Below are 19,178 nucleotides of genomic sequence, written 5' to 3' on the forward strand. Positions count from 1 at the left end.
AAAGTACCTATTTAAATTATTGTTTAAGTCGACCAGAACATAACATAGGGTAATAGCTGATTATTCTATATAGGGAATGTTCTCAGCATTAGTACAAGTATATCATCCAAAGGTGAATGCAATGGATTATAACGATGTTTAACGAATGATGGAAGGTTTGATTTTTAGAAGTCTGGCGTCGTTCGGCAGAATAGCACGTCCTATGTCATAACCTAAATTTCGTTTGGTCACTAATTATTCCATTTATATATGATATAACTGTAAGTGTATCAGCCCTGATATTCCTGTATTGAACTAAGTGAGACAGCATCCGGCAACAAGGACTGTCTCGTCCCCCAGGGCTGATTTGTTTGTCCCAGCCCGTCGTCATGTCCGTATCGCTCTAGAATTCAAAAATCTGAATGCCCCATTACCTGTGTTTTCAAAAAGACAAATTTGTGATATAACGATAGAATAAAACTTAGAAGATTATATGACACTTCAAAACTTCAATTAATGCTACAAATTTAAAAATGAAAAAAAAAATATTTAAAAAAGTAAGGATATCTAAATAAGGGGAGGTCATCCAAGCAACAGTTGTGTATTCAGAATATAAGCACGCTTCAATTATTATCAAGACAATTTACGAAATAATGGCACAATTCTTTGTAAAACATCTATCATCGTTGAAAATAAATCATAAACCATGCTCTTCATATACTCAAAGTATAAAAATATCGAGGTACAACATACCTTGATATGTTGAAAACCTATTTTTGAATTATCTTTATTTGATCGTTTTGCATTCTGTAGCCTTATATTATCTAAAATGTATGTCTTGTGTAACTTGTGTTTCTTTTATGATAAATACATGACTTTTGGACATAAGCATCAATTATGTTCAGACTTAATGCACAGTAAATTACAAGGCCAAAGGTCATTAACATTGACGTCATGACGTGATTGGGCGTTTTCATGAAAGGCCTATATCCTGACACATGGTGTTTTCTCCTAAGCTTTTTTTAGAATACGTTTTGATAATACTGACCTGTAACGTGTTTACCCTTCGGCACCGGAGTTAGTACGGCTTTACTACCATGTGTCAGGAATATGAAGGAAAAACCCTTATTTGTGCTTATTATTGCCAAGTACAGACATTCTATGGTTTAAGTAACCATATTTAGATTACAATTTTTTTTTTATTGGCCAACTTATTGGTTCGAAATTATGAATGTCAACAGTAACAATATTTGCAAATTTTGTTTGATTGAATCTGGAAAATATTTTAGCAATTGCTATCGGTTTGTACTCGTACCCGGTTTTGGTAATATGTCATTGTATGCTGTAGCCATCTTCCACATTTTAAAAATACGCATCAAAATAAAAATTGCATGATTCGTGTACTAAAATCTGACATCAATTAATTCCCTTAAAGTCACAATTTGTGTTAAAAGGCCTGGAAATTCCCTCGTCTACGAACTGAACTTTGAAAAGATAAAGAGGCAGAACCGTGAAAATAACTTTATTTACAGTGTAACGAAAACATATATAGCTACTGCATACAACCTTCTCTAAACACACACACACACACACACACACACACGCAAATAGCTGAAAAATCACACAACGCATTCACACAGACAATAATAATTTAAAAAAAACTAACCCCCTAAATATCCCCAACATATATAAACAGAATAAATAACCCGACTTTGGCTGATGTCACTTATGAATACTAAGTCCGGACAATGCTTTTGGGAAGTTGTATTTTAATACATAAATTCACCCGCAGTAGGTACGTGCATAGTTGAGACCACAATTTATGTTGATCGATGGTAATAAGGATACATCACACGGTCATGTATATCGCATAACCTGGTACACGTGCGTAGACACACTGTCATGTAAATCAAACCTTTCGTCACGGATGTCTGTCGGATGTTACTGGACCATATCACCAGCTCATAAAGTTCCCGGGCGTCCGCATGTGTCACATTTCCCACGTTGACTATGGGTCCACGATGGTTAGCTTGTCGTTGTCCTGCACCCACGGATGATACCGTCATGTATATAACCGACCACACCCACTCAGCTAGTCACCTAAAATTCAATTCATTGTCGGGTCCTCAGTGAAAATTACAACACTATACTGTTAAAAAAAACATTATATTCAACCGTCAGGCTACCATATTTTAAATTCTTATACAAACAAACAAAAATGTCATAAAACACTTAGCAAGGACAATATAGATATAGACTTAAGTATGCGCATTTTAAATTGAAATGATAATGAAAAATACTTCTCACTTACTGCTGTTCTTTCTCAACACGGTTTATCGTACTTTTACCACACAGGAATTCTATTCAAACACTCCACACAGGATTAGACATAGGCCACACATGTCCTAAGACATATTGTCAAACTCCACGAAGGTTCATACAGAAGGACACACCTTCTCTCATCAACGACCTGGCCGGAACTAGCTCATGCACGAAAACCGGTCTAACAAACAATGACTAGCTGACCGTGGCACTCTATGGAGCGCCGTTACTCACAAAAATTAATAGACTAATAAAACTTTAATTGAACATATATACAAAATTGTGACACTGACTTTCGAGATTTTTGCATTGCCGGTTTTTCGCTGATCTTAGACAGGCTCTGTGCCAGATATTTCTTTATCCAAATAAGAACTGTCTCATAAGACATCATATCAGATTCAAAAACTTTCTTAAATTCAGTAAATTGTACATAAGCGGTTGACCAAGTTTTGTGCGAACTTTTATATCATTTTCAATTAATTTCTTCAATGTTCTCAACCCGAACATTGATGAATGAATGGCTCTATTTAAATAACTTTAAGTTTAAAACTATGAGGAGCTAAAGAATTGTTTTTACCGTATGAAAGTTATTGAAAAGAGCTATTCAAGGGTATAATCAATAACTACACCGTGCAAAGCGTTATTGCGCTGTGCTACAATACATATTACATAATGGACAGATGAAAGAAAAAATAATTTCTTCGAAAGAAAAAAAAATATCCATAGTTTATGTGAACTAGTTATTATAACCTTTACATCTATTAATATTTGTCCGTTTTTATGTTATAAGAGTCCTTTTAACTTTTTCTTCTTGCATGTGATTCCATAAAATTCTAGAATACTTCTGTGTATGAATAAATAGTCTCCTATTTCAAAGTAGGAGGCAATTTAAACTAAATGCTGTCATTAGACAGTAACACCCCTATGTAACACTGTTAACGTTATGATTCATAGCTCCGGCCCTAATTTTCGTTCAGCAACGAGGGACCTCTTGAATGAAAGCTCATCAAATTGTCTCTTTCCTGTTAAAATTTCGTGGTTTGAAGTCAGATTCGTTTTCCGGCAAAATGCGTCTGTATTGAAAAACTCTGAAAATGAAAGTAAAAGTGGGGAATTTCTCAGTTTTGGAAAGGGTGTACATCAAACAATTTCAATTCTTTTCTTCAAATGATAATTCAATTTTGACACTTGTTTTTAAAATTGAAAATCCTCTTTTCTGACAAGTGTCAAGCATTCTGATTTAAAATGTCCCAATAAATGTATATACACTCTGCAAGTATAGGGACTTTTTTGCTTAAAGGCACTACTTTGTTGTCCTACCGATTCTAAAAATAGTTAGAGGGTTATACCCAACTAATGATAATCATTAAAAATCATTTCATGAATTTTAACAGCACTCAAAAGCCTTCAAGTACAGCAACTCTCAATTTTACAAAAATATTGACGGATACCTTATCCGAAACTGTCCCTTGCTACTTTAATATCTTCAAAACAGTTGAGATCCCACCCTTAAACCATATATATTCTTGTTCCTTGTGTCAAGGGGCATCAAACGGTATGTAGGTCATGGGCCTCTGGGGTGGTCGTGATCCCCTCAAACAGGAAGTGCACAATTATCTCGAAAACGGTTGAGATTTCCACCCCTTAACCATATTATATATTCTAGATCCTTAAAGGGAATCAAACGGTATGTAGGTCATAAGCCCCGTGATAAATTCAATTTTTTGAAAACCTTAATGCACATCTATGGAACAGTCCATATCCCAAGATATGATGTGTCTATCCATTAAATCATAAGAGGAATTCTGGGATCTATGTTTATTTTGGGGTGATAAAGGTCAATTTTCTGCTACTATTTGACTTCCTGGATGAAATTTAAATTTTTAAAACCTTACTGCACATCTATAGGACAGCCTGAATTATATCCCAAAAGATGACGTATCTACTCCAAACGTTGTAAGAGTAGTTCTGGGAACCATTTTTTTTTGCAAAAAACTGTCATTTTTTGTCGCCCACTGATCCCCTTAATAAAAAAAAATTCTGGTACATGATCACACTTCAAAACGACACCCCCAATCATATTCTAGAAAATCATTTGGCTACTGCAAAAAATGTTGATGTTTTTTGAAACCTTAACCCTTTAACGCCCATAGACGCCTTTTGACGCCTTTTGGTAGTTATTGATAATAAAATGCTGGCGTTTTGTCAATAACTGATCTGTAGTAAAACGGTTTGTATTTTTTGAAAGTAGAATAGAAAATAAACATTTTTTACTCTTATCATTTTTTGTACGACGTCTAGAAAATACCGAAATCTTGGACTGCATATCGCATTTTCGAACAGAAATCTCAAAAACTCGCTCTGGGTCGACTGATTATGTGCTAACTTCCGTCGGTCGTACTTTTGTTTTAAAACGCCATTGATAAAAATGTTTATCAAAATTTGAAAGCTTGAAATGTTTGCTACATTTGTCTCTACAAGCATTTCGACATAAAAATAAGTGTTAATGTGTTATTTGTTTATGGGAATTTCGGTGTTTTAGAGTCAAACAAAAATGACGCCATTTTCAGGTTGACATATACACGCTGTATAAACAATCTACGCATCTTATATTAAATTGACAATAACGCAAATTAATCCAGTAAATGTGATAATATTTTTTAAATGTAGAATATTTGATATAAAAATAAAATATTTAATTTAAAATTCTGTACTAAAATTCGTTAAAAATTGCTTTGAGTCAGACCGTGCCTGCGAGTACAAAGCGCGACATTATTCATGCACCTGAATCAAGTCAATTTTTTTTCCTAAGTAAAAGCAAGAGATAAAATAAACGATCTGGGTCTTTTTTTTTTAAGAAAAAAAAAATAGACGATATTCAGTATATGACTTTGTATGACAATTCATGAAAGTATACGAATTGCAGGGTATTGCAGTATATATATAGATATATATATGTACATCACTTTTATTTTTGATTTTGGGGATTTGCAATGAAACAAAATGTTCTGCAAAAATGTTTATTTCAAAATTGTTTTTATTAGTTCCAATGTTTATAAAAGGAATATTATTTTTGTTTATCAACTCGATCCACAATGACCACATTATTTTACACTTGCCGCGTTGTCCGAATGACTTAGCTCCCTTGGCCTGGTTGCTATGACTTTCATGTAAACAGCGCGAAAATTTATCGACATAATGGACGAAAGCGCGGACAGTGACTCGGACGGTTCCCTCTCTGATGGATCAGACATCAATGTAAACGTTTCAGATAACGAGGGATTCTCATCTGACACCGACAGTGAATCCGATTAACAAGAAACACAATCATCGCTGTGCACATTGGACAGTCAGTTGAGCGATATTGGTGACGATTTCGGGTCGGCCCAAAACTATTGACACCTCGGCCCATGTACAAGACACCTCGGCCCACAGAAATTTTTATTTTAAAAATATGTACAAGACACCTCGGCCCAAAGAAACAATTATTCTTAAAATATTTGATAGACAGTTTAAGGGTGTTATTTACTCAGGGTTTGAGTTCTCAAATTCCGATTGTTAAAAAGTTCAATGTAGTGAGTAAAATTTGTTCTAAACACAAAAAGTATTTATGAAATAAATTGTTATTGACAAAACATTCAATAGTTTTACTATATTATGGAATTATGCTCAAACAAAAATTGACTTTTAGCCAAACAGAGGAAATTCGGACTAAATTGTGCTGATTTTGTTTTCTGCTAAAAGTTTTTTGGCAGTAGTCTAATATTAAAAGTTAGGATTTTATATTTAAGTCTACGTAATTTTACATATTTTCCGTTGGTTTTACCTCACTTATTCATTAAAATAATCTTATGGCACGAATAATAAAAATATTGGAAAATGCTTAAAAACGATAAAAGTCATCATATCTCAAAATTTTGATCATTGACCTCATATAAATTTTATGCCAACATAATAAGGTCAATATAAGTAGTTCAATATCATAAATGTTTTTGTATTATCATCATTCAATTTTTTGTAAAATTGAATCAAAAATGGGTAGGGATTTGAAAACTGATGTAGGAAATTCGGACTGAATTATTTTTTGAAATTGATGCTGAAATCTTAATGTTGTGTACTTATTTAGTGCCACTACCATTCATAAACTGTATCTTATTTTTTAAAGTGTTTAATTATTTGTAATATTTTTATAATTAAGAAAATCTCAATCGTAGTGTAAAATTTTATGGGAGTTTTAATGATTTTTCAATAAATATTCAATGGCCATTAACTCAAAAAGTAGGTCATTGACCTACTTTTCTGAAAGTGAAAAATAACAATACAAGCAAAGGTCTATAACACACAATAGATGGTTTTTCATTATCATCAGTGGATTATTTTTTCATTCTGAGTAAACGTCATCCTTAATTCAATACAATTTTTTGATGATAAAAGTTTCATCCAGTATCTTACAATACGTATTTTTCTAATACACTAACATACTTACTTTGTTCCTTAATTGACAATGCATTATATTATTATTACGTGATCCAAAATTTAATTAAAAGTTCATTAAAAATAATGAATTTAATGACTCTTAAAAGTGGATATACTAGAAGCATTTCTAATGTTTCTGGTGTAAATTATTGCAATATTTTTTTTAAATTATGACTAGTCAATTATTATTTTTTTAAATGAAAAGCAGAATTTATAAACAGTAAACACAATCCTTTTTTCTTAACCTTGGATCATTTTTGTTAAGTTTATCACATTCTTAAACAAAGTAAAAAACTTAATAATTCATGATTTAAGTTTAATAAACAGGGTGAGAATATTGCTGCTTTGTTTGTCTAGACATGGTTTTATTCATTTGCGTATAAGACCATGGAACTTTAACTTGCAAGATTGGAAATATACAGCTTACTAACACAGAATATACAAGATCTATTCAACAGGTGTGTCGTGTGCCCATGTGCGCGGGGGGGGGGGGAGATTGGAAATATACAGCTAACTAACACATAATATACAAGATATACTCAACAGGTGTGCCGTGTGCCCATGTGCGCGGGGGGAAGATTGGAATATACAGCTAACTAACACAAATATTTTTTTAATTACAAATTATATATATCATATAATTTATATTCAATAAAATATAAATAAAACATGAAAATCATTGATATTTTATTTTAATTCTGCTTGAGCCGAGATGTCTTTTGCTTGGGCCGGGGTGTCTCAAAATTTGGGCCGACCCGTCTTGGCCGAGGAGTCCTGGGGCCGAGGTGTCCATGGGCCGAGGTGTCGTTGGGCCGAGGTGTCTGACATTCTATATAGTGACCTTCATGATGTGGAAATAGCGGAGTTTGGAGAAGTTCATGGCCCATGTCATACTCTTGATCCCAAAGATCACGTTTACCGGTATTTCCAGCTAATGCTGCCATCAGCCATATTCGGGAAGATAGCCGAGGAAACCAACAAATATGCAGCACAGACGGCGGAAAGTACAGGGCAGCCCGACCCTGACTGGGTTCCAACAGATGAAACTAAAGTCAGGGCATACTTTGGTCTATGGATTCTTATGGGAATAAAACCAATTACCAGATATCCATATGTACTGGTCTGATAACAAATACATTGGTAAGTATTTTAAAAATTATTTATTGAATTGTATAATATGTATTCATAAGTAGATATTATAAGAATGAAATTACATGTTTGTGATTTAGCTCTCATGTCATAGGAGCCGGGGGGGGGGGGGGGTTGGCATAGCCCCCTCACTTTTTTTCAAAGTTAGACATAGCATGATATAGACATAACATAACCATAATGTCATAATTTTTTTTTCAAGATTTCTATTTTAAGTCTAGCCCCCCCCCCTGCCCCCCCCCCTGCATGGAGAGAGAGAAAGAGAGCAAGAGAGAGAGAGAGAGAGAGAGAGAGAGAGAGAGAGAGAGAGGTCAATCTGCGTTCTCTGTCCACCTCTCAATTCAGATAATATAAAGATCAAAAGCAAATCAGTTACTTTATGTATATCCACGAACAATCATATTTATATATCAACACACAGATATTATATTATGAAGATTGTATTCATTATGTTCTAATAGAGTTACCTAGTAAACAAATTTATCTGAATTACTGTGATTTTTCTAATTTGTATAGGAAACCAAGGTTTTAAAGACTGCATGACAAGAAAAAGATTTACCATGCTGTCTCGTTATTTACATGTAAATGACAATAGTACACAGGGAGCTCCTGGGTCTCCACAGTATGACAGGTACATACTTTCTTTCAGTTTATGTGATTCTGTTGAGCGAGTGAACTTAGCTTGTTTGATATTATTCATTTTAGTATGTCGAGCATTCGTCTGAGAACCTTGACCAGATACAGTGAAAGATTGACTGGACAGGTGTACTACACATACTATATTTTTTACACTCTCATAATAACAGTATTGCAATATCATAATATTATTTGGTTTGTTTTTCTAGACTGCATAAGATTCGACCCCTCATAACGTCAACAAGGGAAGCACTCAAAAAATATTATAAACCAGGAAAATGCCAAAGTATTGATGAGGGAATGGTGAGATACAAGGGTCACCATTTTGCTCGACAATATACTCCATGCAAGCCAATAAAAAGGGGTCTAAAGGTATTGATAATTTGAAATTACACCCACAGAAATGTTTATATATAATTTATTTACAATTTTTCAGTTTTTTATATTATATGTAAGGCTTATTTTGATTGTCAAATCAAACACGAATTTGAAATTTTAAAATAAATGTAGCTCTTTATTAGTGTGTGCCTGTTCATAAACCATGTATAATAAGTGAAACAATTAGAATATATGATCAAAAATTATTGAAATTACTAATTTGCAACAATAGTATTAAATACTCTGATTAGGAGTTTGAAATATATCTGATGATTATGTACTCTCTCTCTCTCTATTATAAGTATCTAAATCTCTAACTCTCTCTCTCTCTCTCTCTCTCTCTCTCTAAATAAATAAATAAATAAATAAATAAATAAATAAATAAATAAACCTGATTTCATACTCCATCCAGATCCATACATGGAAGACAGTTTTCATATTAAATATATAATTTTTAAAAACTTTTTTCTGAATTTTCATAAGATATGGATGCGCTGTGAGCCAAATGGCTACACCCATGATTATCGGCTCTACCTTGGAAAATTTGATGAGATGCAAGGACAAAGCTTGGGAGAGAGAGTTGTGAAACATTTGTGCAAGGACATTAAATGGAAAGGTCATCATGTGTTTTTTGACAGGTTTGTATAAATTGTATTACAATATACGCATCCTTTCTTTGTTTGCTTACCAGGATTGATATCTAGCTTTCTTGCAAAAAAAAATTATGTTTTTGAACTATTTTACAACTTACTATATTACAAATTGCAGATTTTTCACTTCAATTCCTTTGGTCCAGTGCCTGGAAAATTATGGAATATATGCATGTGGGACCATCAAGGCAAACAGGAGGGGATTTCCCACCGAACTGAAAAACCCTAATTTAGAACGTGGGGATGCCAAGCAAGTGCAGCATGAAAACATGGTCATTACTGTTTGGAATGATAATAAACCAGTAAGATTTTGTTTATCCTTCTATATACTGTACCAGTATATTTTTGATCAATTTTTTATCACAATAGGTTATGCAACTGCTTATAATGCAGAGGGTTTTAACACCTTCGTTATATGTATAGGCATGAACCTGATACATCTTTCTGTGTGTTCAACTTGGTAACAATGAGCATTAACTCTGACACAGGTTTCTTGTACTTTATAGGGAAATCTGGAATAAAATTATATGACATAAATGCATGCTTTTTCAGGTACATGTCCTGTCCACTACATCAAACCCACTTGGGGATGAACCCGCCATTCGACACAGGAGGGGTGGTGATCTTGTATTTCTTCAGCGCCCTCCTCCAATACAACATTACCAGCAGAACTACTCCGGAGTGGACCGCTCCCCACAGTACAGATCAAAGAATCCTGTCGGAAGACCCTCAAAGAAATTCTGGAAGTACTTTATGAATTTCATATTTGAAATCTCTATTATAAACAGCTTCCTTCTGTGGTTGAACACTCCGGGTACAGCAAAGCCTACTAAGCACTATTCCTTGAATGACTTCTCCCTGGATATTGCACAATGCTTGATTGGGGACTTCTCAAGCCGTAAAAGATTACGAAAAGTCCAGCCACATGGTCCTTCGGTTTCCAGGGCAGGTATTTCAAGACACGCAAATGTTAAACTTGGTGAAAAAAAGAGGCGATGCAGATGGTGCAGTTCTCAAGGTCAAAGACATGAAACTATATTTGGTTGTAATATTTGCAACATCTACTTGTGTAGAGGTGCCCGTTTTCAAATGTACCACATTCACAATCAATTACCTCATGATTAGTTGTACATGCATTAGGTTTACATGATTTTGTATAATCACAGTTTTGTATGTGTATTTAGCTATACTTCTGTGTATACACTGTATGTAAATGTAACTAATAGGAACTTGAATGCACCTCCCCCCCACTTGTTTGGCAAAGTTAGACGTAACCATTGGGCACATAGCATCATAGAGGATTCAGCCCGCCCCGCCCCCCCCCCCAACTTTTTCTCGGAGGAAAGATAATTGTTCCGAAATTAACCTTGAAAAGATGGAAATATTGAGAAATTGGAGTCACAGGTATACTAGCACTAGCCCCCCCCCCCCCCCCCCCGCCCCCCCCCCCCCCCCAACAGTTTATTTGTGAATTTCAAGTTTTGTGGAGAAAAATTTTTGGTAGGTGAGAATTTTTTTTTTGGAAGTATATGTACACCCCCCCCCCCAGATTAGGATTATCATGATCACTGATTACAAAATTCTTAAATTTCAAACAGATTGTTGTTGTTTCATTTAAAATTAAACCAAAACTAGATGCACCATAAGCAAGTTCACGAATAACACCCCACCCCTGCAAAAACACATTCTAAAAGTCGTATTGTAAAATAAAACTGTTACAGTTTCTCTTAAGAAGGATAAAGGCAACACAATTAAAGAACTTTTTCTGTCAGTGACCTTGAACTCTACGAAATGGCCATGAGTCAAAGGTCATGTCACTTTTTGTGGTCATAAGCAATCTTTGTGTGAAGTATGAAGTACCAGTGATTCTCCCTAGCAAAGATATGCACCTGACTCAAATTATGAATTTGTTTTATTATGTTAGTGACCTTGAACTGTACAAAATGACATTGAGTCAAGGGTAATGTCACTTATATGAGTCATAACAATATTTGTGTGAAGTATGATCTACTAGTGATTCTCAATAGCAAAGATATGCCCCTGACTCAAATTTCGAACTTATTTTGTCAGTGACCTTCACTTGTACAAAATGACCTTCAGTCAAGGGTTATGTCACTTATTTTTGTCATAACAATCTTTATGTGAAGTATGATCTACTAGTGATTCTCCATAGTAAAGATATGCAAGTGACACAAATTATGAACTTATTTTGTCAGTGACCTTGAACAGTAAAAAATGACCTTGAGTCAAGGGTCATGTCACTTATTTTGGTAATAACAATCTTTATGTGAAGTATGAACTTCCAGTGATTTCCCATAGTAAAGATATGCACCTGACACAAATTATGAACTTATATTGTCAGTGACCTTGAACATGACCAAATGACCTTGAGTGAAAGGTCATGTCACATATTTTTGTCATAACAATATTTGTGTGAAGTATGAACTTCCAGTGATTCTCGATAAGAAAGATATTGGCCAGACACGATTGCACAGACAAACAGGTGGACCAGTTGATTTACAAGCAACTCCCAAATCTTTCCTTTTTTTTGGGGGGGGGGGGGGGGGGGGGTGTTAGAATTGAAGTATTACATATGTACCAGATTGAAGTTGTCTTAGTTAAAGTCTAAACTGACTCGTGTAAACAGGGTATAATTCAAATTTCCTACTTTATTAAAGTTATTTTGCAATTTAAATATATTATATGGACACAGGTGAGAAAAATAACCTTCGTTTCTATTTAAGCACGTCTTTAGTTGCTATGGCAACAGAGACGTCATGTAACTTTGCATAATTTGATACTTTAAGATTTGACCTTTCAGAATATATATATATGTTATATTATGTAAAAGTAGCTAGAAAACATAATAAATTTGACCTGAAAATAAGTTTTTCAGTTTTTAATAAAAATTATTAAATCTCTGGTAGTTAAAGGGATATTTGTTGTTGTTAAAAAACGCCATTTTTCAGTCATTAAATGACCCCCTGGACAAAATTGAAATTTTCGACACCTTATTGCATATCTATATAATACCCTAAAATATATTCCAAGAGATAATTTGTCTACTTTTGAAAATGTAGGAGGAGTTCGAGGAAGAAGGTTTTTTGTGAAAAAAACGTCATTTTTTACAAATTATTTGACCCCCAGGACTACCAGTACCAGAGTTTTTAAAACATTTTTACAAAACAACATGACACCCCCAATCAAACTCAGAGAGTTCAGTTTGCTGGTTTGGTTAATAAGATGTAAGAGCAGTTTTAGAAAGTAAACGTGACAGACGGCGGACAGACGACGGACGGAACAGGATAACATCAATATACCCGAACTTTCTTTAGAAAGTGCGGGTATAATAAATGGTTTTATTTTGGAATAAACAAAGATTTAGTACCAGTGGTTCTATAAAGAGTTTTTCTTTTTTACTGTTTAGCAAGCGCAACCTTATAGAAATCTATAGACAAAAATTATTTTCAACAATTTTTGAAAATACAACAAAAAAGTTAAACCTAATAATCAAAAATAAACATCTTCAAACTAATTTCCATTTTGCTTGGTGTTACTTTAATAAAAATTTAATGTCATCGGTGGTTCATGAGGATATGAAGATAGCAAGCATTGCAGTGAAAATACATAAACCGCGTAAACCATGTAAATGAAATACTTGTTTACTTCACGATCAGTTAAAACCATCAAGACCTCATTTTACTGAATATTTGAGTTTTATCTATCAGTACTGGTTTTATCTGAGCATTCCATGTTTGATAGATTCTCAGTATATTTAAGACATAAAGTACGAGTTTTCGTGAATGTTGCAGAATAACCTCCGAGGTCGAGAAATGTTGTTTTGAAATATGTTAGCCGAGGCTTTAACATTTCGAAACCAAGGAGGTTATCCTGCAGCATTCACGAAAACAAGAACTTTATTTCTATTCTACTAACAGTCCAGTATTTTTACAGATCGTTTCTTCTATAGAGAGACGATCGAGGTCATTTTGACGGCTGTTCCGTGTAGCCCCAACGGTGTTGTTGGTAATGTTTACATGCGTATCGATCAAGGGAATAACATGCAGACGACAGACTTTTTCTTAGGATTTTAATACTCTTCACTTATTTATAAAATATCTTTGAATCACATTCCTAATATTTTAAGGGCAATTTGATACGATTATTACTACTACACGTTATATATTTTATGTAGAAACATGCAGTGAAAATATGCTACGGAGGTCCTAGGAACAGCCGCATTGATCTCTTAAAAATAAAGATTTGAGGCAATACACATTGTTTTGACTGGAACTAACACGTGAAATTGACATGGTTTTAAAACTTTTTACAGTTTGAAGTTGTACTTTCATGATCAGTGCGAGACAAATTGGTATTTCTGATCTGATAATTTTCTGATGACGTTCGTGGTATATTGGAGAATAATGTCCGCGGCATCTCTTTGATCTCGGCAATAACTGAAGTAGAATAGTAAACAAATCTCACCTTATGGTTAATACACTGAAATCAAAAGGTGTTTGCCTAATAATGGAAGTTTTTATTGTCGTTTCTCATGAAAATGTCCTCCTACTGTATGCAAAATTTCTATTAGTCACAAAATTGTACACCTATATAAATATAATCACAAAATTTAATACATAATTTTAAAAGATGTTTTATGTGATATAAGGTTCTTTTCAACAACATCTTCTTTTAATAACCACCAATTATTAGATATATTTTTATGCTCTTATATAATATACATTTCTTGTACTCTCTGAAAAGAGGCATAAAATATTGGATGAATGAAAGAATGAAGGAATGAATGAATGCGAAATAATATTCGATTTCAAATAATTTATTTAATTTCACCTTTATTAAAATATTTTCTGAGATATGTGTATGCAGTCATTATTCGTTAGGATGTTCATTTATTTGAATCGGATTCTTCTTATTTTTCAAGGCCATAATGTAAGGTCGGCAGCAGTAAAAGGTTGCACAATTATACTTTGCATGTACGTCTGTTCTCCACGTTTAAGAATGTAAACAATAAATAGGGATTTGACATACATACTGATTCGATTTTGTTATGCAATTCTATAATGGTGAACAATATTCATCATGTACATCTCGTCTACACGCTGTTCAGAGGCTCGTTCATGTATCGATCGATCGTTCGTGTATCAGAATCGTGCATGCCGTTTGTCAACAACAATGTTGTTAGATAGATAGATAGATGGATAGATGGATAGATAGATATATAGATAGATAGATAGATAGATAGATAGATAGATAGATAGATAGATAGATAGATAGATAGATAGATAGATGGATGGATAATGCCTCGGTACAGTAAAAATAATTAAATAAATAAAACAGAAAGCGACAGTCAAAATTAAATAAATTGTACTGTTACCGCTTTCAGCCATGACGGCTCGTCAGACAGTTATCAACTCATAAAATTAATGTATATTCATGGAAATATTTTAAATTTGAATTGCGTTTTTTATGTGTTGATCCGCACATGATTGTGTAAAGACCTATAACTGTTTTGGTTCATACACCAAATATTGTTACGTTCCTAGACATAAACGTCTCTATTACAGATGCAGGGTGACATAATGTAGGTCTTTGAACCAGTTTCTGACATTGAGACTGAATTAAATGCAAAACAAATTACGGGAGTTGAATGCAGGCAAACAAATGGAACTTTATATTCATGGTGGAGACAAAAGAATTTAATATGTTTATGGATCCTATCCAAGGTCATTTATCTCGTAAAATTAAAAAGAGCATTGGTACTGTACATGCAATTCTTTAATAAAATAAAAACATTGTGATTAAAAATCAAGCAATACGTTTTTTAAAATTCTTATTTTCAAATTAGTTTTGAGTTTGCGTGTTCAATAGTTTAGAATCGTTCGTTTGCGGTTTTTATCGTTATCGTTCGTGTGTGGTGAAAATTCAGTCCATTGGTGACCGTCCGTGTACCTTGCTTAATAGTTCGTGTATCGTGCGTGATCGTTCGTGCATCAGAACCGTTCGTGCCGTTTGTTAAATACTGTATATATATATATATATATATATATATATATATATATATATATATATATATATATATATATATATATATATATACACACAAAAAGTTAACTATATTGGAGCTGCACCTCCGCCCCGGCCAGAGCTTGAGTTCATAACCTCTGAAACACACTCTCCTAGCAGTAAGCGTTAACCTCTCGGCCATATCTAAGACAAAAATTCCGCTTTCAGTGATCAACGGAAACTTGTGTTTCGATTGTAAGGCAGTTCGACAGACCAGCATTAAGAAAGTTAACAAGAAATACGACAGTTCATTAATGTCGACTATCTGTCATGAACTAAAATGACACACTCAACAAACATTTTAATCAGTGTTAAGATAAACTGAACAATGTAATCTCTTCTTATTTTTCTCATAATACATATTATATTTTTTACTTTATGTGTTGAACACGATGATGTAAAGAATTATTTCTGTTTTGGTTCATACACCAAATAAGGTTGCGTTCCTAGACATATACGTCTCTATTACAGATGCAGGGTGAAAAAATGTAGGTCTTTGTACCACTTACTGACATTGAGACTGAATTAAATGCAAAAAATTACGACAGTGGAATGCAGGCAAACAGATTGATAACCATGACAACAACAAAAAATTAAAAAAATAAAGTTTTTGCTATGGTGGTAAAAATATGTAGTCCTAACAGTTTAAATCAATTATAATGTAAAGAAAAAATGACAATAACAAACTGTGAACCATCTCAAAGATCCATAAAAAGAAACACACATTCAAAGCAGATCAACACGGACCTCCAAATAGAAAGAGGTAGGATCAGGTGCCTAGGAGAAGTGAGCATCCTCTGCTGACCGGTCACACCCGCCGTGTGCTCTTTGTCGTAATTGGGGAAAAAAATTCGGAAAAGTCCGTAGACAATTAGATGATTAATTTTGGTCGAACAGTGGAAGATTGCACTTGTTGACAAGGTCGCCGTATCGACCATAGAACTTACGAAAAGATTACTTCAAATGAGACTGTTGATAGTACTGTTTTATCAACTTGTTTGTCAGTAGCTTACTTCGTCTTAGAAACTGTTCATACGAAGAGCATGCCCTTGTGTATCGAATCAACTAAGAGACAAAAACACTATATGCAGATGATGAAGGTATATTGATACATAAGTAAGGGAAGTTGACTATAGAAAAATTGAAGTCATCGCGTTTATCATTAAGTTTTGTTGTTAGGTTACCATCAATGTCCATGTCCAGTAAAATATCCAAATATGAAACAGATGACGCAGACTCTGTGGTATCTTTTATTTCAGGTTCACTGGGATATATCGAGTCGACGTAAGTATGGAAATAACAATTGTTAATTGATAATACGTCGTCGATATACCAGAATGTTGAGTTGAAGGCCACAGCGAGTGATTTATTTTTTTCACGTACAAGTTTTTGAATAAATTCTGCTTCATAAGAATTCAAAAATAGATCTGCTAACAATGGGGCACAATTGGTACCCATGGGAATTCCAACAGATTGTTTGAAGACTTGATTTCCAAAAACTACATATATTTTGTCTATCAGAAACTCGGGCATCTTTTTAATGTCAACTTCAGAGTGCTTGTGTGTGCAATCAGAATGGTTTTTAACAAAATAATTTTTTCAGATTTCAACTGACAAGGTAAGAATTTTATGACTTCCATTTTTATCAAAGAAACAACTCTTGATGATATCAAAAAGCCTAGATTTTAATTTGTCATGGGGAATGGTTGTATAAAGCGTTGACAATTCGTACGTGTTGATGCTTTTGATTTTGGTAAGGATTTTGTGACCTCAAAGTTTCTAATAATTCTTTAGAGTTTTTTAATATCCACGTCTGATTTACACCACTTCTAGAGTATATTGTTGTGCAGTTTTCCTGAAGTTTCTCCTTCACTACTGTAAGAATTTTAGTAAGGGGTAAAGAGAGAGGTTTGGTAGAACATTTACTGGAACCTGCTATATGTCTCTGTTTGTAAGGATTTTTGTGAAGCTTGAAATCCAGTACAAATAAGATAAATTAAATTCATTTTGTGTGTTGGGGTTATTAAAGCCACCCATTACAGATTTATGATTTTGAAGTATTTCTGGCTTGTAAATGCTGCTATGGTTGTAAGTAGGATTACCATGTGTGGAATCTAAACCTAGTTCTTTGAAATGCAATTAATATAATCTGCCTTACAAACAAAGACAATGTTGTTACTTGCCTTATCACCAGGGACCGATACATACTGACCATGCAATTTGTCTATTTGTATTCTCACTTCTGCTTTATTAAAAACAGACGGATAGATGGTTTTCATGTGACCTCTCAGTTGGTTAATACGAGATTTTAATATACATCTGATGCTTTTAACCCACTCTGACAAGGTATCCAGTTCTTCTTTTTCAGATTTTGCCCATCAGTTGGTGTAATCTTCAACAGAATTCATGATATATATAAATTTACGACGCCATGTAAAGGATCTAGGCTCCCTAAACTTTGGTCCTTTCATAATAAGTGATTTTAGGTCTTCGTTGTTAACTACATTAACATCACTAGTAATGACGTGTCCGGCAGGACTATAGTTGTAGGGCGAAGAAGAATATGAGCACGTTGGAGGATATCTTTCAGATGTTCGATGTTAAGGTTTTGTAGAGTTAGTTTGTAATTGAAGAATTTGGAAGCAATGGTTGAAGTATAATTGTAGATATACAAGTGGTTGACTTTATCTTGAAATATGGCGGAATGCAGGACTGAACTTTTTTGTGATTAAGAATATTGCATATATTAACGGCATCGATTCCCTTGTTGGCAGTTTAAAAAAATAACGTGGTGCATAAAAGCAGTATTTTCTGTTTGTGTAGGTCTAAAAAGCCGATGATAAGCAATATCCATAATCATGGATCTGTATTCCGGTGTAGAAAAGTCAAAAAGCGGCGTTTCCTTTACTTTTTCAAGAAGATTGTTTAACGCTTTCAAAGGGACAGTGTAAAGTTTGTTGCAAATGTAATGGTGACCCAATTTTTTATTTACATGAGGTAATAATAAATCAAAGGAAACAACGTGTATAATTGGTTTGTTATAAGACTGATGTCCATGACTTCGCCTACGTCTCTTAGTGTTGTTAAACAGTCCAATTACATTATAACATTGGCACATTGTGGACTTGAAAGATCCCTCACACTTTCAACATTACAGTTGCATCCATACGGAAAGGCCGTACCTAGTTTTCTTATCCAAAGTTCTTCTTGTTAAACTAGTGGCAAATGTGAGGTTCCACAAATATATATTTTGAGTTGTCCTGTCATGCTCGTTAGGTTTAGAATGTCTGGAGCCTGATTCTGGTATGGTGTTGGGGAAAACAAACAAGCAGATGCTCTCTGCCCTTATCCACTTATCCTTTTGTTTCTGGAACATGCCTGTTTTTGCATAACTCCTCTATTACCTTCATTCATGCGTTCATTGCTGCACGTATGTCTAGTCAAATCTTCTACCAACCTCAATATTATATTTGTTGCCTTGGAATATCAGGTTTGCTAGATATA

General features: G+C 34.0%; 1 pseudogene; it reads left to right on the top strand.

Moving 5' to 3' along the window:
- Positions 1-7,701: 7,701 nt before the first annotated feature.
- Positions 7,702-10,750, top strand: LOC128160509 (piggyBac transposable element-derived protein 4-like; annotated as a pseudogene).
- Positions 10,751-19,178: the final 8,428 nt, after the last annotated feature.

Source organism: Crassostrea angulata, chromosome 8, assembly GCF_025612915.1.
Source record: "Crassostrea angulata isolate pt1a10 chromosome 8, ASM2561291v2, whole genome shotgun sequence".
NCBI lineage: Eukaryota > Metazoa > Mollusca > Bivalvia > Ostreida > Ostreidae > Magallana > Magallana angulata.